Here is a 15,152-nt window from a genome sequence, read left to right on the forward strand (position 1 = left end):
ATAATGGGCCTCTGTACGCCTATGTAGATATTCCATTAAAAATCAGCCATTTCCAGCTACAATAGTCATTTACAACATTAACAATGTCTACACTGTATTTTTGATCAATTTAATGTTATTTTAATGGACAAAAAATGTGCTTTTCTTTCAAAAACAAGTACCTTTCTAAGTGACTCTAAACTTTTGAACGGTAGTGTATATATATTTAAAAACATTAACTTGTGTGTGTGTGTGTGTACATCTATCAGTTACACATACATGTCAGTATATACACACAACATAGCATACATACTGAGAGCTGCTGGGTTTTGAAATCTGAGGGGCCACAGGCTGGGGTTGGTGGAGGGACTGCAGGCATGACATACTGAAGGGGCTACTGACTGGCTGATGGTAGAGCAGAGCCCTGGCTGTTCTGAACTGAAGCAGCTGGATCGTGTCTAATCCTTTGGGCTCACACTAATGCACTGTGCAGATGTAATGGCTCAGGCCTATAGTGATTCAGATCTGTGCTAAGATCGCAAACAGCTTGGCCCTTCTATCATCACAGTAATGGTTGAAGATGGTTCCCCCCACTCTGCAATATACTGTGCAAGAACAGTATGCTGCTGTGTTGCTAGTGCTGCCAATTAAACAGATGCACACATCTAACTGTCGTGGTATGATATTTACACACTCATTGGTATACAGCTGATGGCTTAAGCTAGTCCTCAAGGTGTTGCCAGTGTCTGCCCCCCTACCTTCTCACACATTGAGATGATCATTTTTATCATTTTCTTCTTAGATGATAATGTTAGCTGCAGATTATTTTTTCATCTTGTTATCATCCTCTGCTGCTGGCACAAGCCTTTGCATGTTTTCCTTATTTTGATGTTTGTCTTGGTATCACATTTAGAAGAATTTCTGTTTCATGTCTCACCAAGAAAAAACAAAAGTGAAGTAGCATACTTTTCCTCCTGTCATTCATCTACGGTGGTTACCAAGGGGAAATAGCTAGCTCATTAACACCTCCTCATGCTGACTCCAGTGGAAATTAAATAGGATATTTTTGAAACAGAAATTCCCTCCCCCTAAGTTTCTATAGTATAGTATTTCTGATCAACAGAGGAGCACAAACAGGCCTAAACAGGTCCTTCATTTGTATACAAGTCTGACACCCTCAAACCCTTCCCTCACTTGGTATGTTGGAAAATTCAACAAGCTCTCAGTCTCACGTCAGAATTAGACGGGGGGGGGGGGGCTGTTCCCCAATACTGGAGGGGGCCCCGAGTGAATTTTTGGGGGGATTAAGGTTTATATAATTGGATTTAAACATTCAACCTACTTTTGTACCTGAGGCAGATGTTTACTCCCATCTCCCATCCCTGTCCACAACGCCTTAGCAAAACCGAAAGGTAACAGCGCTCATGGTTGCCTCTAGTGGCCAGTTTCTATGTCATCTCCCGACATCATCAGACATGGATGGACGTCTAATCCTGACTTGTATCACGTGACCAGGCTGGAAAAATTGTTTAAAAAAACAGAAATGTCACATCTTATCAACTACAGCTTCTGTTTACTCACTTAGAAGTTTTGCTGAAATTACCTTTAATAATCGGATATAATGTTTTATTGGCCTCACTGGAAAAAATTCTACCCTCCAGCATTTTTCTCAAGGCTCTTTCATTATCCGGATTGCAGGCGCAAACTAAACACAGATACTTTCAGGTGTCTTAAAAGGTTTTCCTTTTCATTCTAGAGAGGAATAGAGTGGATATTTGGAAAGGACTTGAAGGGAAAGACAAATACATTGAAGTGCACTTTTCCAAACAGGTTTAAACCTACACTTAAACATTGGGCTCAATTACATGGAAGGCCAGTATTTTAGACATTCTGTATGTATAACCCTTTGGGTACTGTGCTACATAGAGTACATGTCTGAAACGTTTGTTTACCCTAGAAAACCATCCTAAATGACACCTAAAATGGAACAGTTTGGAGATGATGGTAACAGAGTAACACTTGTTTGTGATGAATGGGTGAGATACTGTTCTGTATGGTTTTAGTCTGTATATTGTATGCACTCTCTAAAAGACAAGTAACTTAAGCAACCTCAGCCATTGAATGACCAGGTCACCAGTAGCACTTACTAAGGATCTCTCTCTCTCTCACACACACACACACGTTTGTTGGCGCTTCTCTTTGTAGTGTTGTTGCGTGCAGCAGAGACAGAGGTTATGAGAGGCTGTGTTGGCACAGTAATGGTTTTAGGGGAGCTCCTCAGTGTGTGAGAAAATCTAACATACATCAGCTGTCAGCATAGCTGGGGTGGAGCTGAGCTGTAGAGGTGAAGCCAAGGACACGCAGGAGAGAGACGGACACCAGGTTCAGACACACCTCGTCTCTGGTCCCCTGCTGTTAGAAGATGAGATAGACAGTGGTGGACAGACAGTGGGCTTTTTTTATGCACCACATCAGCCCAGTGATGACATCACTCTGTCTGAGACTGTGTCTAAATATAGACTCAGCCACGGTCGGAGCTGGAAGTGCTGTTGCACTGACGGAGAAGCAGAGGTGAATATTCAGTCTGGGAAGCAGGTGTATGTGTGGTAGACTATGTGCTCATACTGTGGTATGAATTGCATTTTCAGCATGCAGAAATGTATGTTATAAGGATTCATTGCAGCGTTCTCCTCAAAGCCTACTATGTGACACTGAGACACTGTGAGTGGGAGCGCACAGTCAACTAATGTCTTTATTTCAGGAGCAGAGCGTTCCTGTCACTATGGGGATGCAGCAGCAGACAGTACTGTTAATGTGTGTTCTCAAGTAGCAGTAGAGAAATGTTCCTATAAAAGCAGTGTTGCAAATGGCAGAGGTTACAGCCTCCCTCGCACCTGTCTCTGCAGCCGTCTTCATCGACCTGGCCAAGGCTTTCGACTCTGTCAATCACCGTATTCTTATCGGCAGACTCGACAGCCTTGGTTTCTCAAATGACTGCCTCGCCTGGTTCACCAACTACATCTCAGACAGAGTTCAGTGTGTCAAATCAGAGAGCCTGTTGTCCGGACATCTGGCAGTCTCTATAGGGGTGCCACAGGGTTAAATTCTCAGGCTGACTCTTTTCTCTGTATATATCAATGATGTCGCTCTTGCTGCAGGTGATTCTTTAATCCACCTCTACGCAGACGACACCATTCTGTATACATCTGGTCCTTCTTTGGACACTATGTTAACAAACCTCCAAACGAGCTTCAATGCCATACAACACTCCTTCTGTGGCCTCCAACTGCTCTTAAACGCTAGTAAAACTAAATGCATGATCTTCAACCGATTGCTGCCCGCACCCTCCTGCCCGTCTAGCATCACTACTCTGGACGGTTCTGACTTAGAGTATGTGGACAACTATAAATACCTAGGTGTTTGGCTAGACTGTAAACTCTCATTCCAGACTCATATCATCTCCAATCCAAAATTAAATCTAGAATCAGCTTCCTATTTCCTTCACTCATGCTGCCAAACATACCTTCGTAAAACTGACTACCCTGCCGATCATTGACTTCGGCGATGTCATTTACAAGATAGCCTCCAACACTCTACTCAGCAAATTGGATGCAGTCTATCACAGGGCCATCCGTTTTGTCACCAAAGCCCCATATACTACCCACCATTGCGACCTGTATGCTCTCGTTGGCTGGTCCTCGCTACATATTCGTCGCCAAACCCACTGGCTCCAGGTCATCTATACGTTTTTGCTAGGTAAAGCTCTGCCTTATCTCAGCTCACTGGTCACCATAGCAACACCCACCCGTAGCACGCGCTCCAGCAGGTATATTTCACTGGTCATCCCCAAAGCCAACACCTCTTTGGCCGCCTTTCCTTCCAGTTCTCTGCTGCCAATGACTGGAACGAATTGCAAAAAAAAAATCACTGAAGTTGTAGACTTATATCTCCCTCACTAACTTCAAGCATCAGCTGTCAGAGCAGCTTACCGATCGCTGCAGCTGTACACAGCCAACCTGTAAATAGCCCATCCAACCAACTACCTACCTCATCTCTTTATTGAAAAAAAATCAATTTCTGCTCTTTTGCACACCAGTATTTCTACTTGCACATCCTCATCTGCACATCTATCACTCCAGTGTTAATTGCTCAATTGTAATTACTTCGCCACTATGGCCTATTTATTGCCTTACCTCCTTACTTCATTTGCACACACTGTATACAGACTTTCTATTGTGTTATTGACTGTATGTTTGTTTATCCCATGTGTAACTGTGTTGCTGTTTTTGTCGCACTGCTTTGCTTTATCTTGGCCAGGTCGCAGTTGTAAATGAGAACTTGTTCTCAACTGGCCTGCCTTGTATAAATAAATAAAGGTGAAATTAAATAAATAAATACCAAATAATTCTACACACAATACCCCATAATGACAATGCCAAAACAGGTTTTTAGAAATGTTTGCAAATTTTGTCAAAATAAAAACAGATAGCTTATTTACATAAGTATTCAAACCCTTTGCTATAAGACTCGAAATTCAGCTCAGGTGCATCCTGTTTCCATTGATCATCCTTGAGATGTTTCTATAACTTAATTGTGGTAAATTCAATTGATTGGACATGATTTGGAAAGGCTCACACCTGTCTATATAAGGTCCCACAGTTGACAGTGCATGTCAGAGCAAAAACCAAGCCACGAGGTCGAGGGAATGTCCGTAGAGCTCCGAGAAAACATTTTGTAGAGGCACAGATCTAGGGAAGGGTAACAAAAGATGTCTGCAGCATTGAAGGTCCCCAAGAACACAGTGGCCTCCATTCTTTTTTTCAAATTTTTTTACCTTTATTTAACTAGGCAAGTCAGTTAATAACAAATTCTTATTTTCAATGACAGCCTAGGAACAGTGGGTTAACTGCCTGTTCAGGGGCAGAACGACTTGTACCTTGTCAGCTCAGGGATTTGAACTTGCAACCTTCAGGTTTGGAAGGTTGCAAGTAGTTTGGAACCACCAAGACTTCCTAGAGCTGGCCGCCCGGCCAAACTGAGCAATTGGGGGAGAAGGACCTTGGCCAAGGAGGTGACCAAGAACCAGATGGTAACTCTGACAGAGCTCCAGAGTTCCTCTGTGGAGATGCAAGAACCTTCCAGAAGGACAACCATCTCTGCAGCACTCCACCAATCAGGCATTTCTGGAATAGTGACCAGACGGAAGCCACTCAGTAAAAGGCACATGACAGCCCGCTTGGAGTTTGCCAAAAGGCACCTAAAGGACTCAGACCATGAGAAACAAGATTGAACTCTTTGGCCTGAATGCCAAGTGTCACGTCTGGAAGAAACCTGGCACCATCCCTACGGTGAAGCATGCGGCAGGGACTGGGAGACTAGTCAGGATCGAGGGAAAGATGAACGGAGCAAAGTACAGAGAGATCCAAGACAACGCAGGAGTGGCTTTGGGACAAGTCTCTGAATGTCCTTTGAGTGGCCCAGCCGGAGCCCAGACTTAAACCTGATCGAACATCTCTGGAGAGACCTGAAAATAGATGTGCAGCGACGCTCCCCATCCAACCTGACAGAGCTTGAGGGGATCTGCAGAGAAGAATGGGAGAAACTCCCCAAATACAGGTGTGCCAAGCTTGTAGCATCATACCCCAAAATACTTGGGCTGCCAAAGGTGATTCAACAAGGTACTGAGTAAAGGGTCTGAATACTTACGTAAATGTGATGTTGAAAAATGTTAATACATTTGCAAAATTGTCTAAAAGACAGTTTTTGCTTTGTCATTATGGGTTATTGTGTGTAGATTGATGAGGGGAAAATAACACTAATACATTTTAGAATAAAGCTGTAACAACAAAATGTGGAAAAAGTCAGCACCGTAGCTGAGCAGGATTGTGCAGCAACAGGCCATACGGGGGGACGAGGAGAGTTTGGTTCTATTCTGTGCCTGGCCCTGTTTAGTTTGTTTCATCCTCATTAGCTGCAGCTTTAGAAGCCTTCTCCTGCATTTGCCATTAATCTTTTTCCAAGGGAAACATGCATTTTGATAATGATTGAGTGTTAGAGCCCAGAGGGTATGAACATAACGTAAACAAAAGGAATATGAGTATCAGACTTTTGAATTATATTAATGTTTAAATCAATCGGACCCCATGCAAGCTTTGCCCTTCATGTGGTAGAGTGGAATGAGAGATTAAGGCATGTTGAGGTCTGTCCTTTATTATTTTGACATTAATGTTTCGCTTGGATGTTAACGCAGTGTCTATCTCATGGGCTTCTAGTGTACTTTACTATCTGGGTCATATGCTTACAGCATGAGCTATTCATAAGTAATATTGATCTATGAGAACTCAGCTGCCTTAACATACTGGACAAATGATTTAGACTAATTCACAGTACTGTATATTATTTAGTGTATTATATATTTTATTGGTGTGGTCAGTACTAGTTTTGTCTGTTTATTGCACCAGGCACACATTTGAATCTAACATGCACTATTAATGTTATTTTTTCTAAGCTGTGCCCTTGGATTTGGTCCAGTGTTCTGGTTGCAGGCAGCTAGCCTGACAGTTAGCTGTTGGGCTGCTACTAGTGATGGTGAAGGAAATCATTGTGTTATGGGATTTCAATACTGATGTCTGCAAAAGGATAGACCAACCCACAATGTATTTATGCACTTCTGTAGATCACTTGCTCTGACCCAAATGATAAAAGATCCCACCAGGGTATGTGAAACAGTGCAAAGTACGATTGACTTAAATATTAGTCTGATAAGTTCTAAATATTGCAGAGTGGAGTAATAGTCTATTTTTAAAAATATATATTTAAGTGTCACAACTGTTAGAATCAGAGGACTCAAAAAATACTGTGTTGAACTGTTTAGGGAGCAAGTTGGTAAAATTGACTGGTCACCTGTGCTCGATAGTGTAGGGGTAGACAGTGCCTGGGAAGCCTTTAAATGTAGATTCCTTGATGTTCACCACATGTGATGGCTCCCATTAGACATCTGAGTAAAGCAGAGAATAAGGCCTTTAAGAAATGTAAGAACTCTCAAGAGCAACCTGATTTGGTCCTATATAAACACCACAGAAATGAAGCACAGAGCAGGATGGATGAAGCTAAGAGGGGTTACTTTGCTGATAAAAATCATTGAGAACAAATAACCCTAAAAATCTTTGGAAATCATTTAAGGAATTAGGCTGTAGTAGTACCACCAAAAACAAGCTAAACAGTATTGGACTGAACATCAGGGGGGAGATGGTATATGCAGAGGTTGCCAATTAATTTGTCACGCTGGTGTAAAGGATTTGGAGACAGGCGCAGGAATACATCATTCGGGTCTTTAATACACCCAAAACAAACACGTATACAAAACACTGGGATGTACCCAAACAAAAGAGCGAGGGTAAAGCTCATAGAACGACACAAGACCGGTAATACACAATGCACAAAACACAGGCTAAGACAACACATAGGTACTCACACAACCAACGGATATAGGAACCATAATCGACAGCCCAATGGGGAAACAAAGGGCACATTTATACAAACACAATCAGTGAGGAATTGGAACCAGGTGTGCGTAATGACACAGTTCAGTACAGCCTAGAAGGCCGGTGACATCGACCTCCGGAACTGGTGAACAGAATGAGCAGCAGTACCGGGGGGATCCGTGACATAATTCAACTCTTTTTTTTATTTTTTTACTTCTGTTGCCAGCAAGCTAGTTAGCAAGCTGCCCACCAGTTTGAATGGAAACGACCAAGTCAAGAAGTATTATTCCGAGTTAGGGGTTCAACCAAACTCTTTCCTTATTTTGCAAATGTAGCAACATACAAAATAGCCAGTATACTAGCAGAGCTTAAATACTCCAAAGATAATATTCCTGCAAGGTTTCTTAGAGATTCTGCTGAGCAAATTGCCCCTTATATTACGCATATTGTTAATCTCTCTCTTGAACAAGGCATCTTTCGCAGGGACATGAAACAAGCTAAAGTTATACCTCTGTATAAGAAGGGGATAAAGTCTGACCCTGAGAATTATAGGCCTGTATCTATCCTTAGTATAACACCAAATATCCTGGAGAGAGTTGTACTGTACATAAGCAAATTTATGAATATGTCAAGAAACAGTCTAATGTATGATTTTCAGTCGGGTTTTATAAGAACATACTCCACTGATTCATGTCTACTTTACTTGACTGACTTCATCAGGAAAGCGATTGATGAGGGAAATCTGTGTGGAATGGTACTGCTGGACCTACAGAAGGCCTTTGATACAGTTAACCACTGTCTCCTAATCTCCAAACTGGAAGCATATTTGTCAAGTAGGGAGAAGGTAGTAGAGGTTAATAGTTTGCTGTCTCAGGCAAAACGAATGAGTTGTGGCGTTCGGCAGGGGAGTGTGCTTGGGCTCTACTGTTTTTACTGTATATAAACGATATGAAAGATGCTTGTTCTTGCCGTCTTTTCCTTTATGCGAATGACTCTACACCTCTGTTGTCTCACAAAAGTAAAAAAATGTTGGAGAGCATACTTAGCACAGCGCTTACTAGCATGAGCAAATAGCTTATTATCTCCAAGCTATCTCTGCACTTAGGTAAAACTGAGGCAATTATTTTGGGGTCCAGACCGAAATTGTGTAGATCCTCTGAAATCAGAGTGGAGTTAGGGGGTGAGGTCCTGACTACTAAAACCTCTGTTAGCTACCTGGGATGGAAGCTTGGGAGGTGTGAACATGGCCACTAAAGTGCTAGGGAAGGTTAATGCCAAGACTAAGTTTTTGGCTAGAATGTCTAAGCTGCTTGATAAGGACTCCATTAGAGTGCTAGACACTGCCCCCATTCAATGCAGTTTTGACTATGCGAGTACTTCCTGGTTTGGGGGCTTATCTAAGCTTATGAAGGGGAAGCTCCAGATAGCCCACAATACGCTGATCAGGATAGTATTGAAGGTGAGTCCACATATTCACATAGGCAGGAGCTGCATTCAGGAACTCAACTGTCTGCCTGTTGAGGCTAAGGTGTCCCAGATAAGACTGGTTTTGGTTTACAGGAGTATTTATGGTTCTGCACCCAGATATCTAAATGACTTTTCCCATGTTAGGGATGCACACAATCACAGCACCAGATCAGGTGTTGCTAATGTGTGCTTATACAGGTTCAGGAGTAATGCTGGGAAAGGTACTTTCTTGTATACTGGAGCCTGAGAGTGGACTGAGTTGTCTCTGCCCATAAAACAAGGTCCTCTCTGGGCAGCTCTGAAAAATAAAGTAAAAAACTGTTTGATGTCTTCTGTGCCCAGTTATGTTGTAACTGCAATGATGAGATGGATGTTTTTCTTCTTTGTTTTTATGTTTTATTATCTTGCTGTCATACTTTGTTCAACCGTGTTCGATCTTTCCTAGCCATCTTGTTTCAAGAGGACCACAATGAAAATAAGTCCCAGACTTTATTGTGTGTTATCCTCCATGATTTTACTCATGTGCATGTATGGGTTTGTCAAGTTTTGTGTGTACTTGTTTTTTAAATGGTCAAATTAATAAACTAAACTAAATGACCAAGCCCCACAGATCTGATTCATGTAACAGAGAGCATGGATATGACTTTAGAGGTCAGCATGGCCATTACACAATATTGTGCTCTAGTCCAGTGGCTGACCAGTTGGCCCTCGGCATAGTGAGAGCTGTAGTAGACGACCAGGTATAGTAGACTGATCAGAGGGAATCCACCATAACTGGGCATTACGTCTTTCACCCACACAGATGAAAGGAGTGCCTCCATTAGGCTAATCTGGCAGGTGGGCGTTTGGGTTGTTAGAATGGGGGGGGGGGGGGGTGCGTGCAAGTGAGCGTGTGTGGATGAGTATTGTGGTAGTGTAGTGGGAGTTTATGTGGATGAGTATTGTGGTAGTGTAGAGGGAGTTTATGTGGATGAGTATTGTGGTAGTGTAGAGGGTGTGTATGTGGATGAGTATTGTGGTAGTGTAGAGGGAGTTTATGTGGATGGCTGCTAGGTTAAGCTCTTGTTGTCTGAGGAATGGCAGAGAGACAGGCATTGCTGGTGGAGTCTGTACAGTAGCTGTATGTGAGGTATTGTGTGTCTGCAGTATGGGCTGACAGCGCTTTAAGTCCCTCCTGGCAGTGTCCACACACACGCACACACACACCTCTCAACTAGCCTACCTGGTTAAATAAAGGTGAAATAAAATTTAAAAATTAAAAAAAACGCATCCCAGCGCAGATCATTCATCCTCAGAGACACACTACAGCAGTGCAGGAGAAGGCTTCGAAAGTTGCAGCTAATGAGGTTGCCCTGCCCTACTGCGAGGCTGAACACGTCATCCCCACTGCCATCCCCCTGTCCTACCCTCTGTAGCTGGCTGTGACATTGCCTGTGCCTCTGTTTCCTCATCAGCCAGCCAGCCTGCTGGTCCTCCTCACATCCTCCCATCCTCCCCCAGACTCCCTCCTCCATTGATCCTGAAACAGCCTGATGGTAAAACAGATTCCATGACAACGGCACCACTGGAGACTTTAATCTATTCCTGTTGAATTCATAATTTGCCCATATCGCTGTCGCCTTCCCTTTGTTCTTCTGCTGCTGCTGGGCTGTGTCTCTGTGTGTCTCTGTGTGTTTCTGTGTGCCAGTAGCCCCCTTTTCTCTCTCTTTCTCTCTCTCTTCTATAAGCAGAGTGAGTGAGCGAGTTCCTGCAGCAGGGGATCACTGCATTAGCGCACTCTCCTGTTCTCTCCCTCCCCTTCTCCTTGCTCTCCCCCTCCCCTCCCTGTGCAGCCGCGGCAGTGTGCCTGCGCGCGCAGGGCGGATGGGGCTGTATGCCGGAGCTGGGAGCTGCAAGGTGACTGAGGGAATGGAGAGGGATGGGAAGATCTGAGCCACGCTGTGACTGTGCAGTGCCCCACCGCTACCACAACGCAAGACCCTCTAGAGCACCCTCTCCTCTCTTCATCCCCCTCTTTCTCTCCCTCTCTTTGTCTAGACAGAGGTAGACCAGCTGCCCTGCCTCCAGCGCCTCTTTCTCAGCTGCAACAGCATCACCAGGTAAGATCTGCTGCTACTGCTGCTACTGCTTAACCCCCTCCTCTCCACAGAGCACAGTTTCTGGCAGGTTCCCCTCCCAGCCAGCTCCCTATAGCTCAGGGCTAGGTCTGGCCTCTGCTGCAGAGGAGGACCCATACTGCCTGGTCTCTCTCTCTCTCTGAGCACACACTGAATGACTGCTGAGGTGGGCAGTCTCTCCCTTCCCAAGTGGCTAATAACCTACTGTACTGCTGGGGTGGGCAGTCTCTCCCTACCCCAGTGACTAACAAACTACTATACTGCTGGGTTGCTAAGAGATGGTGTGTCGGCATGTCTCATGAATGGAAAGTCTGTTTTGTTACTGTAGAGAGAGTTTTCAAACCCCTGTTCTTTTTTCCTTGTGTGGTTTGTGGCTCTGCCTTTTACCTCCCTTAGCCTTCTATAAATAGTGGAGTTGTCATTGAGTTCAGTCAGGAGGACAGGGGCTGAATGCTGAAGTAGCACTGTCTCTGCCTGTGAAAACGGTCCTGTGAAGTCCTGATTTAATAAGACAGTGTTGCCAGTCCAGAGGGCCACAGTTGACTCCTGATGTGATTAATTTCTCATGGCAGCTCTTGCTAGCCCACTCTGTTTTAGGCAGGAAATAAATAATTTAAAGCCTGCCTTGCCCAAACATAAAGCTTATATAAATCAATAATGATGGCAAAATACAACATCTAGTCTGGCTTGCATTTGAGCATCTGTCAGAGCCTTTTGATTTAAATCGTCTGAGAAATGTAGGCTACTATGCACAGTGAAGTCCTGGTGGATAACACGTGCCTTTATTTGACGTCTGCATAGCTGTAGCTGAGGGAGAAGCCATCCCAGGCTCAGCAAAGCCTTTGGTTGAAGCGATCATTATCACAATTAGGCCAATCAGAAGTTCTCTGTGCAAACAGTGCCGAGAACACTATTTATATTCACATGGTGAACCAACTGTACTGTTTACATTACATTTCCATATTTGTCATTGAGCAGACATTCTTATTCAGAGTGATTTACAGGAGCAATTAGGATTAGGTGTCTTGCTCAAAGGGACAGCGACCGATTATTTTCACCTAGTCAGCTCAGGGATTTGAACCAGCGACCATTCGTTCAGTGGCCCAACGCTCCTAACCGCTAGGTCACCTGCCACCCTAGTTAGCTTGGCTACCTACCACCCTGTTTAGCCTAGTTATTCTCTTCCCATCTAAAACTCTGTTCACCCAGCCCCAAGCCATGTCTGTTACTTTCAATGCCTTCTTCCACTGCCAGCCCCAGGCCCAATTAGCACGTTTCCATGTTTTATTTTTGTTGAGTTCTGGGCCCTGGGTATTCAAAAAGGGTCTTAGGGTAGGAGAGCTAATATTGGATCCATTTTGCCATAATAAGATTATATGGACTAGGGGGACCTGATCCTAGATCAGCATTCCTAATCTGAGACGCTTTGTGAATACGGGCCCTGTTCCCTGGTGTTATTGTCGACCTATGGATTATAAGGTTAATTCAACAAAAATAGAGGTTGGGGGAGCTTTTCTAAGTGAATTACTCATCATATTAACATATAGTTGCATCAGTGCCTGGTATGGCAACAGCTCGGTATCCGACCGTAAGGTTTACAGCCCAGTACATCACTGGGGCCAAGCTTCCTGCCATCCAGGACACATACATACATACAGTGCCTTGCGAAAGTATTCGGCCCCCTTGAACTTTGCGACCTTTTGCCACATTTCAGGCTTCAAACATAAAGATATAAAACTGTATTTTTTTGTGAAGAATCAACAACAAGTGGGACACAATCATGAAGTGGAACGACATTTATTGGATATTTCAAACTTTTTTAACAAATCAAAAACTGAAAAATTGGGCGTGCAAAATTATTCAGCCCCTTTACTTTCAGTGCAGCAAACTCTCTCCAGAAGTTCAGTGAGGATCTCCGAATGATCCAATATTGACCTAAATGACTAATGATGATCAATACAATCCACCTGTGTGTAATCAAGTCTCCGTATAAATGCACCTGCACTGTGATAGTCTCAGAGGTCTGTTAAAAGCGCAGAGAGCATCATGAAGAACAAGGAACACACCAGGCATGTCCGAGATACTGTTGTGAAGAAGTTTAAAGCCGGATTTGGATACAAAAATATTTCCCAAGCTTTAAACATCCCAAGGAGCACTGTGCAAGCGATAATATTGAAATGGAAGGAGTATCAGACCACTGCAAATCTACCAAGACCTGGCCGTCCCTCTAAACTTTCAGCTCATACAAGGAGAAGACTGATCAGAGATGCAGCCAAGAGGCCCATGATCACTCTGGATGAACTGCAGAGATCTACAGCTGAGGTGGGAGACTCTGTCCATAGGACAACAATCAGTCGTATATTGCACAAATCTGGCCTTTATGGAAGAGTGGCAAGAAGAAAGCCATTTCTTAAAGATATCCATAAAAAGTGTCGTTTAAAGTTTGCCACAAGCCACCTGGGAGACACACCAAACATGTGGAAGAAGGTGCTCTGGTCAGATGAAACCAAAATTGAACTTTTTGGCAACAATGCAAAACGTTATGTTTGGCGTAAAAGCAACACAGCTCATCACCCTGAACACAACATCCCCACTGTCAAACATGGCGGTGGCAGCATCATGGTTTGGGCCTGCTTTTCTTCAGCAGGGACAGGGAAGATGGTTAAAATTGATGGGAAGATGGATGGAGCCAAATACAGGACCATTCTGGAAGAAAACCTGATGGAGTCTGCAAAAGACCTGAGACTGGGACGGAGATTTGTCTTCCAACAAGACAATGATCCAAAACATAAAGCAAAATCTACAATGGAATGGTTCAAAAATAAACATATCCAGGTGTTAGAATGGCCAAGTCAAAGTCCAGACCTGAATCCAATCGAGAATCTGTGGAAAGAACTGAAAACTGCTGTTCACAAATGCTCTCCATCCAACCTCACTGAGCTCGAGCTGTTTTGCAAGGAGGAATGGGAAAAAAATTCAGTCTCTCGATGTGCAAAACTGATAGAGACATACCCCAAGCGACTTACAGCTGTAATCGCAGCAAAAGGTGGCGCTACAAAGTATTAACTTAAGGGGGCTGAATAATTTTGAAATGGATTCTTCACAAAAAAATACAGTTTTATATCTTTATGTTTGAAGCCTGAAATGTGGCAAAAGGTCGCAAAGTTCAAGGGGGCCGAATACTTTCGCAAGGCACTGTACATATATATACAACTATATATATAGTTGAAGTCGGAAGTTTACATACACCTTAGCCATATACATTTTCACAATTCCTGACATTTAATCCTAGTAAAAATTCCCTTTCTTAGGTCAGTTAGGATCACCACTTTATTCACCACTCCAATACCTTGACATTGTTGTCCTTAAGCCATTTTGCCACAACTTTGGAAGTATGCTTGGGGTCATTGTCCATTTGGAAGACCCATTTGGAAGACCCATTTGCGACCAAGCTTTAACTTCTTGACTGATGTCTTGAGATGTTGGTTCAATATATCCACATAATTTTCATTCTCATGATGCCATCTATTTTGTGAAGTGCACCAGTCCCTCCTGCAGCAACACACCCCCACAACATGATGCTGCCACCCCCGTGCTTCACGGTTGGGATGGTGTTCTTCGGCTTGCAAGCATCCCCCTTTTTCCTTCAAGCATAACGATGGTCATTATGTCCAAACAGTTCTATTTTTGTTTCATCAGACCAGAGGACATTTCTCCAAAAAGTACGATCTTTGTCCCCATGTGCAGTTGCAAAGTGTAGTCTGGCTTTTTTATGGCGGTTTTGGAGCACTGGCTTCTTCCTTGCTGAGTGGATGTCGATATAGGACTTATTTTATTGTGGATATAGATACTTTTGTGCCTGTTTCCTCCAGCATCTTCACAAGGTCCTTTGCTGTTGTTCTGGGATTGATTTGCACTTTTCGCACCAAAGTACGTTCATCTCTAGGAGACAGAACGCGTCTCCTTCCTGAGTGGTATGACGGCTGCGTGGTCCCATGGTGTTTATACTTGCGTACTATTGTTTGTGCAGATGCACTTGGTACCTTCAGGCGTTTGGAAATTGCTCCCAAGGATGAAACAGACTTGTGGAGGTCTACCATTTTTT

The 15,152-nt window shown here is 43.6% G+C and overlaps 1 pseudogene; it reads left to right on the forward strand.

The window, feature by feature from the left end:
- The window catches only part of LOC115113754 (leucine-rich repeat-containing protein 49-like), a 59,069-nt pseudogene that overhangs the window by 15,444 nt on the left and 28,473 nt on the right, over positions 1-15,152 (forward strand).

Source organism: Oncorhynchus nerka, linkage group LG28 (assembly GCF_034236695.1).
Source record: "Oncorhynchus nerka isolate Pitt River linkage group LG28, Oner_Uvic_2.0, whole genome shotgun sequence".
NCBI classification, from domain to species: Eukaryota; Metazoa; Chordata; class Actinopteri; order Salmoniformes; family Salmonidae; genus Oncorhynchus; species Oncorhynchus nerka.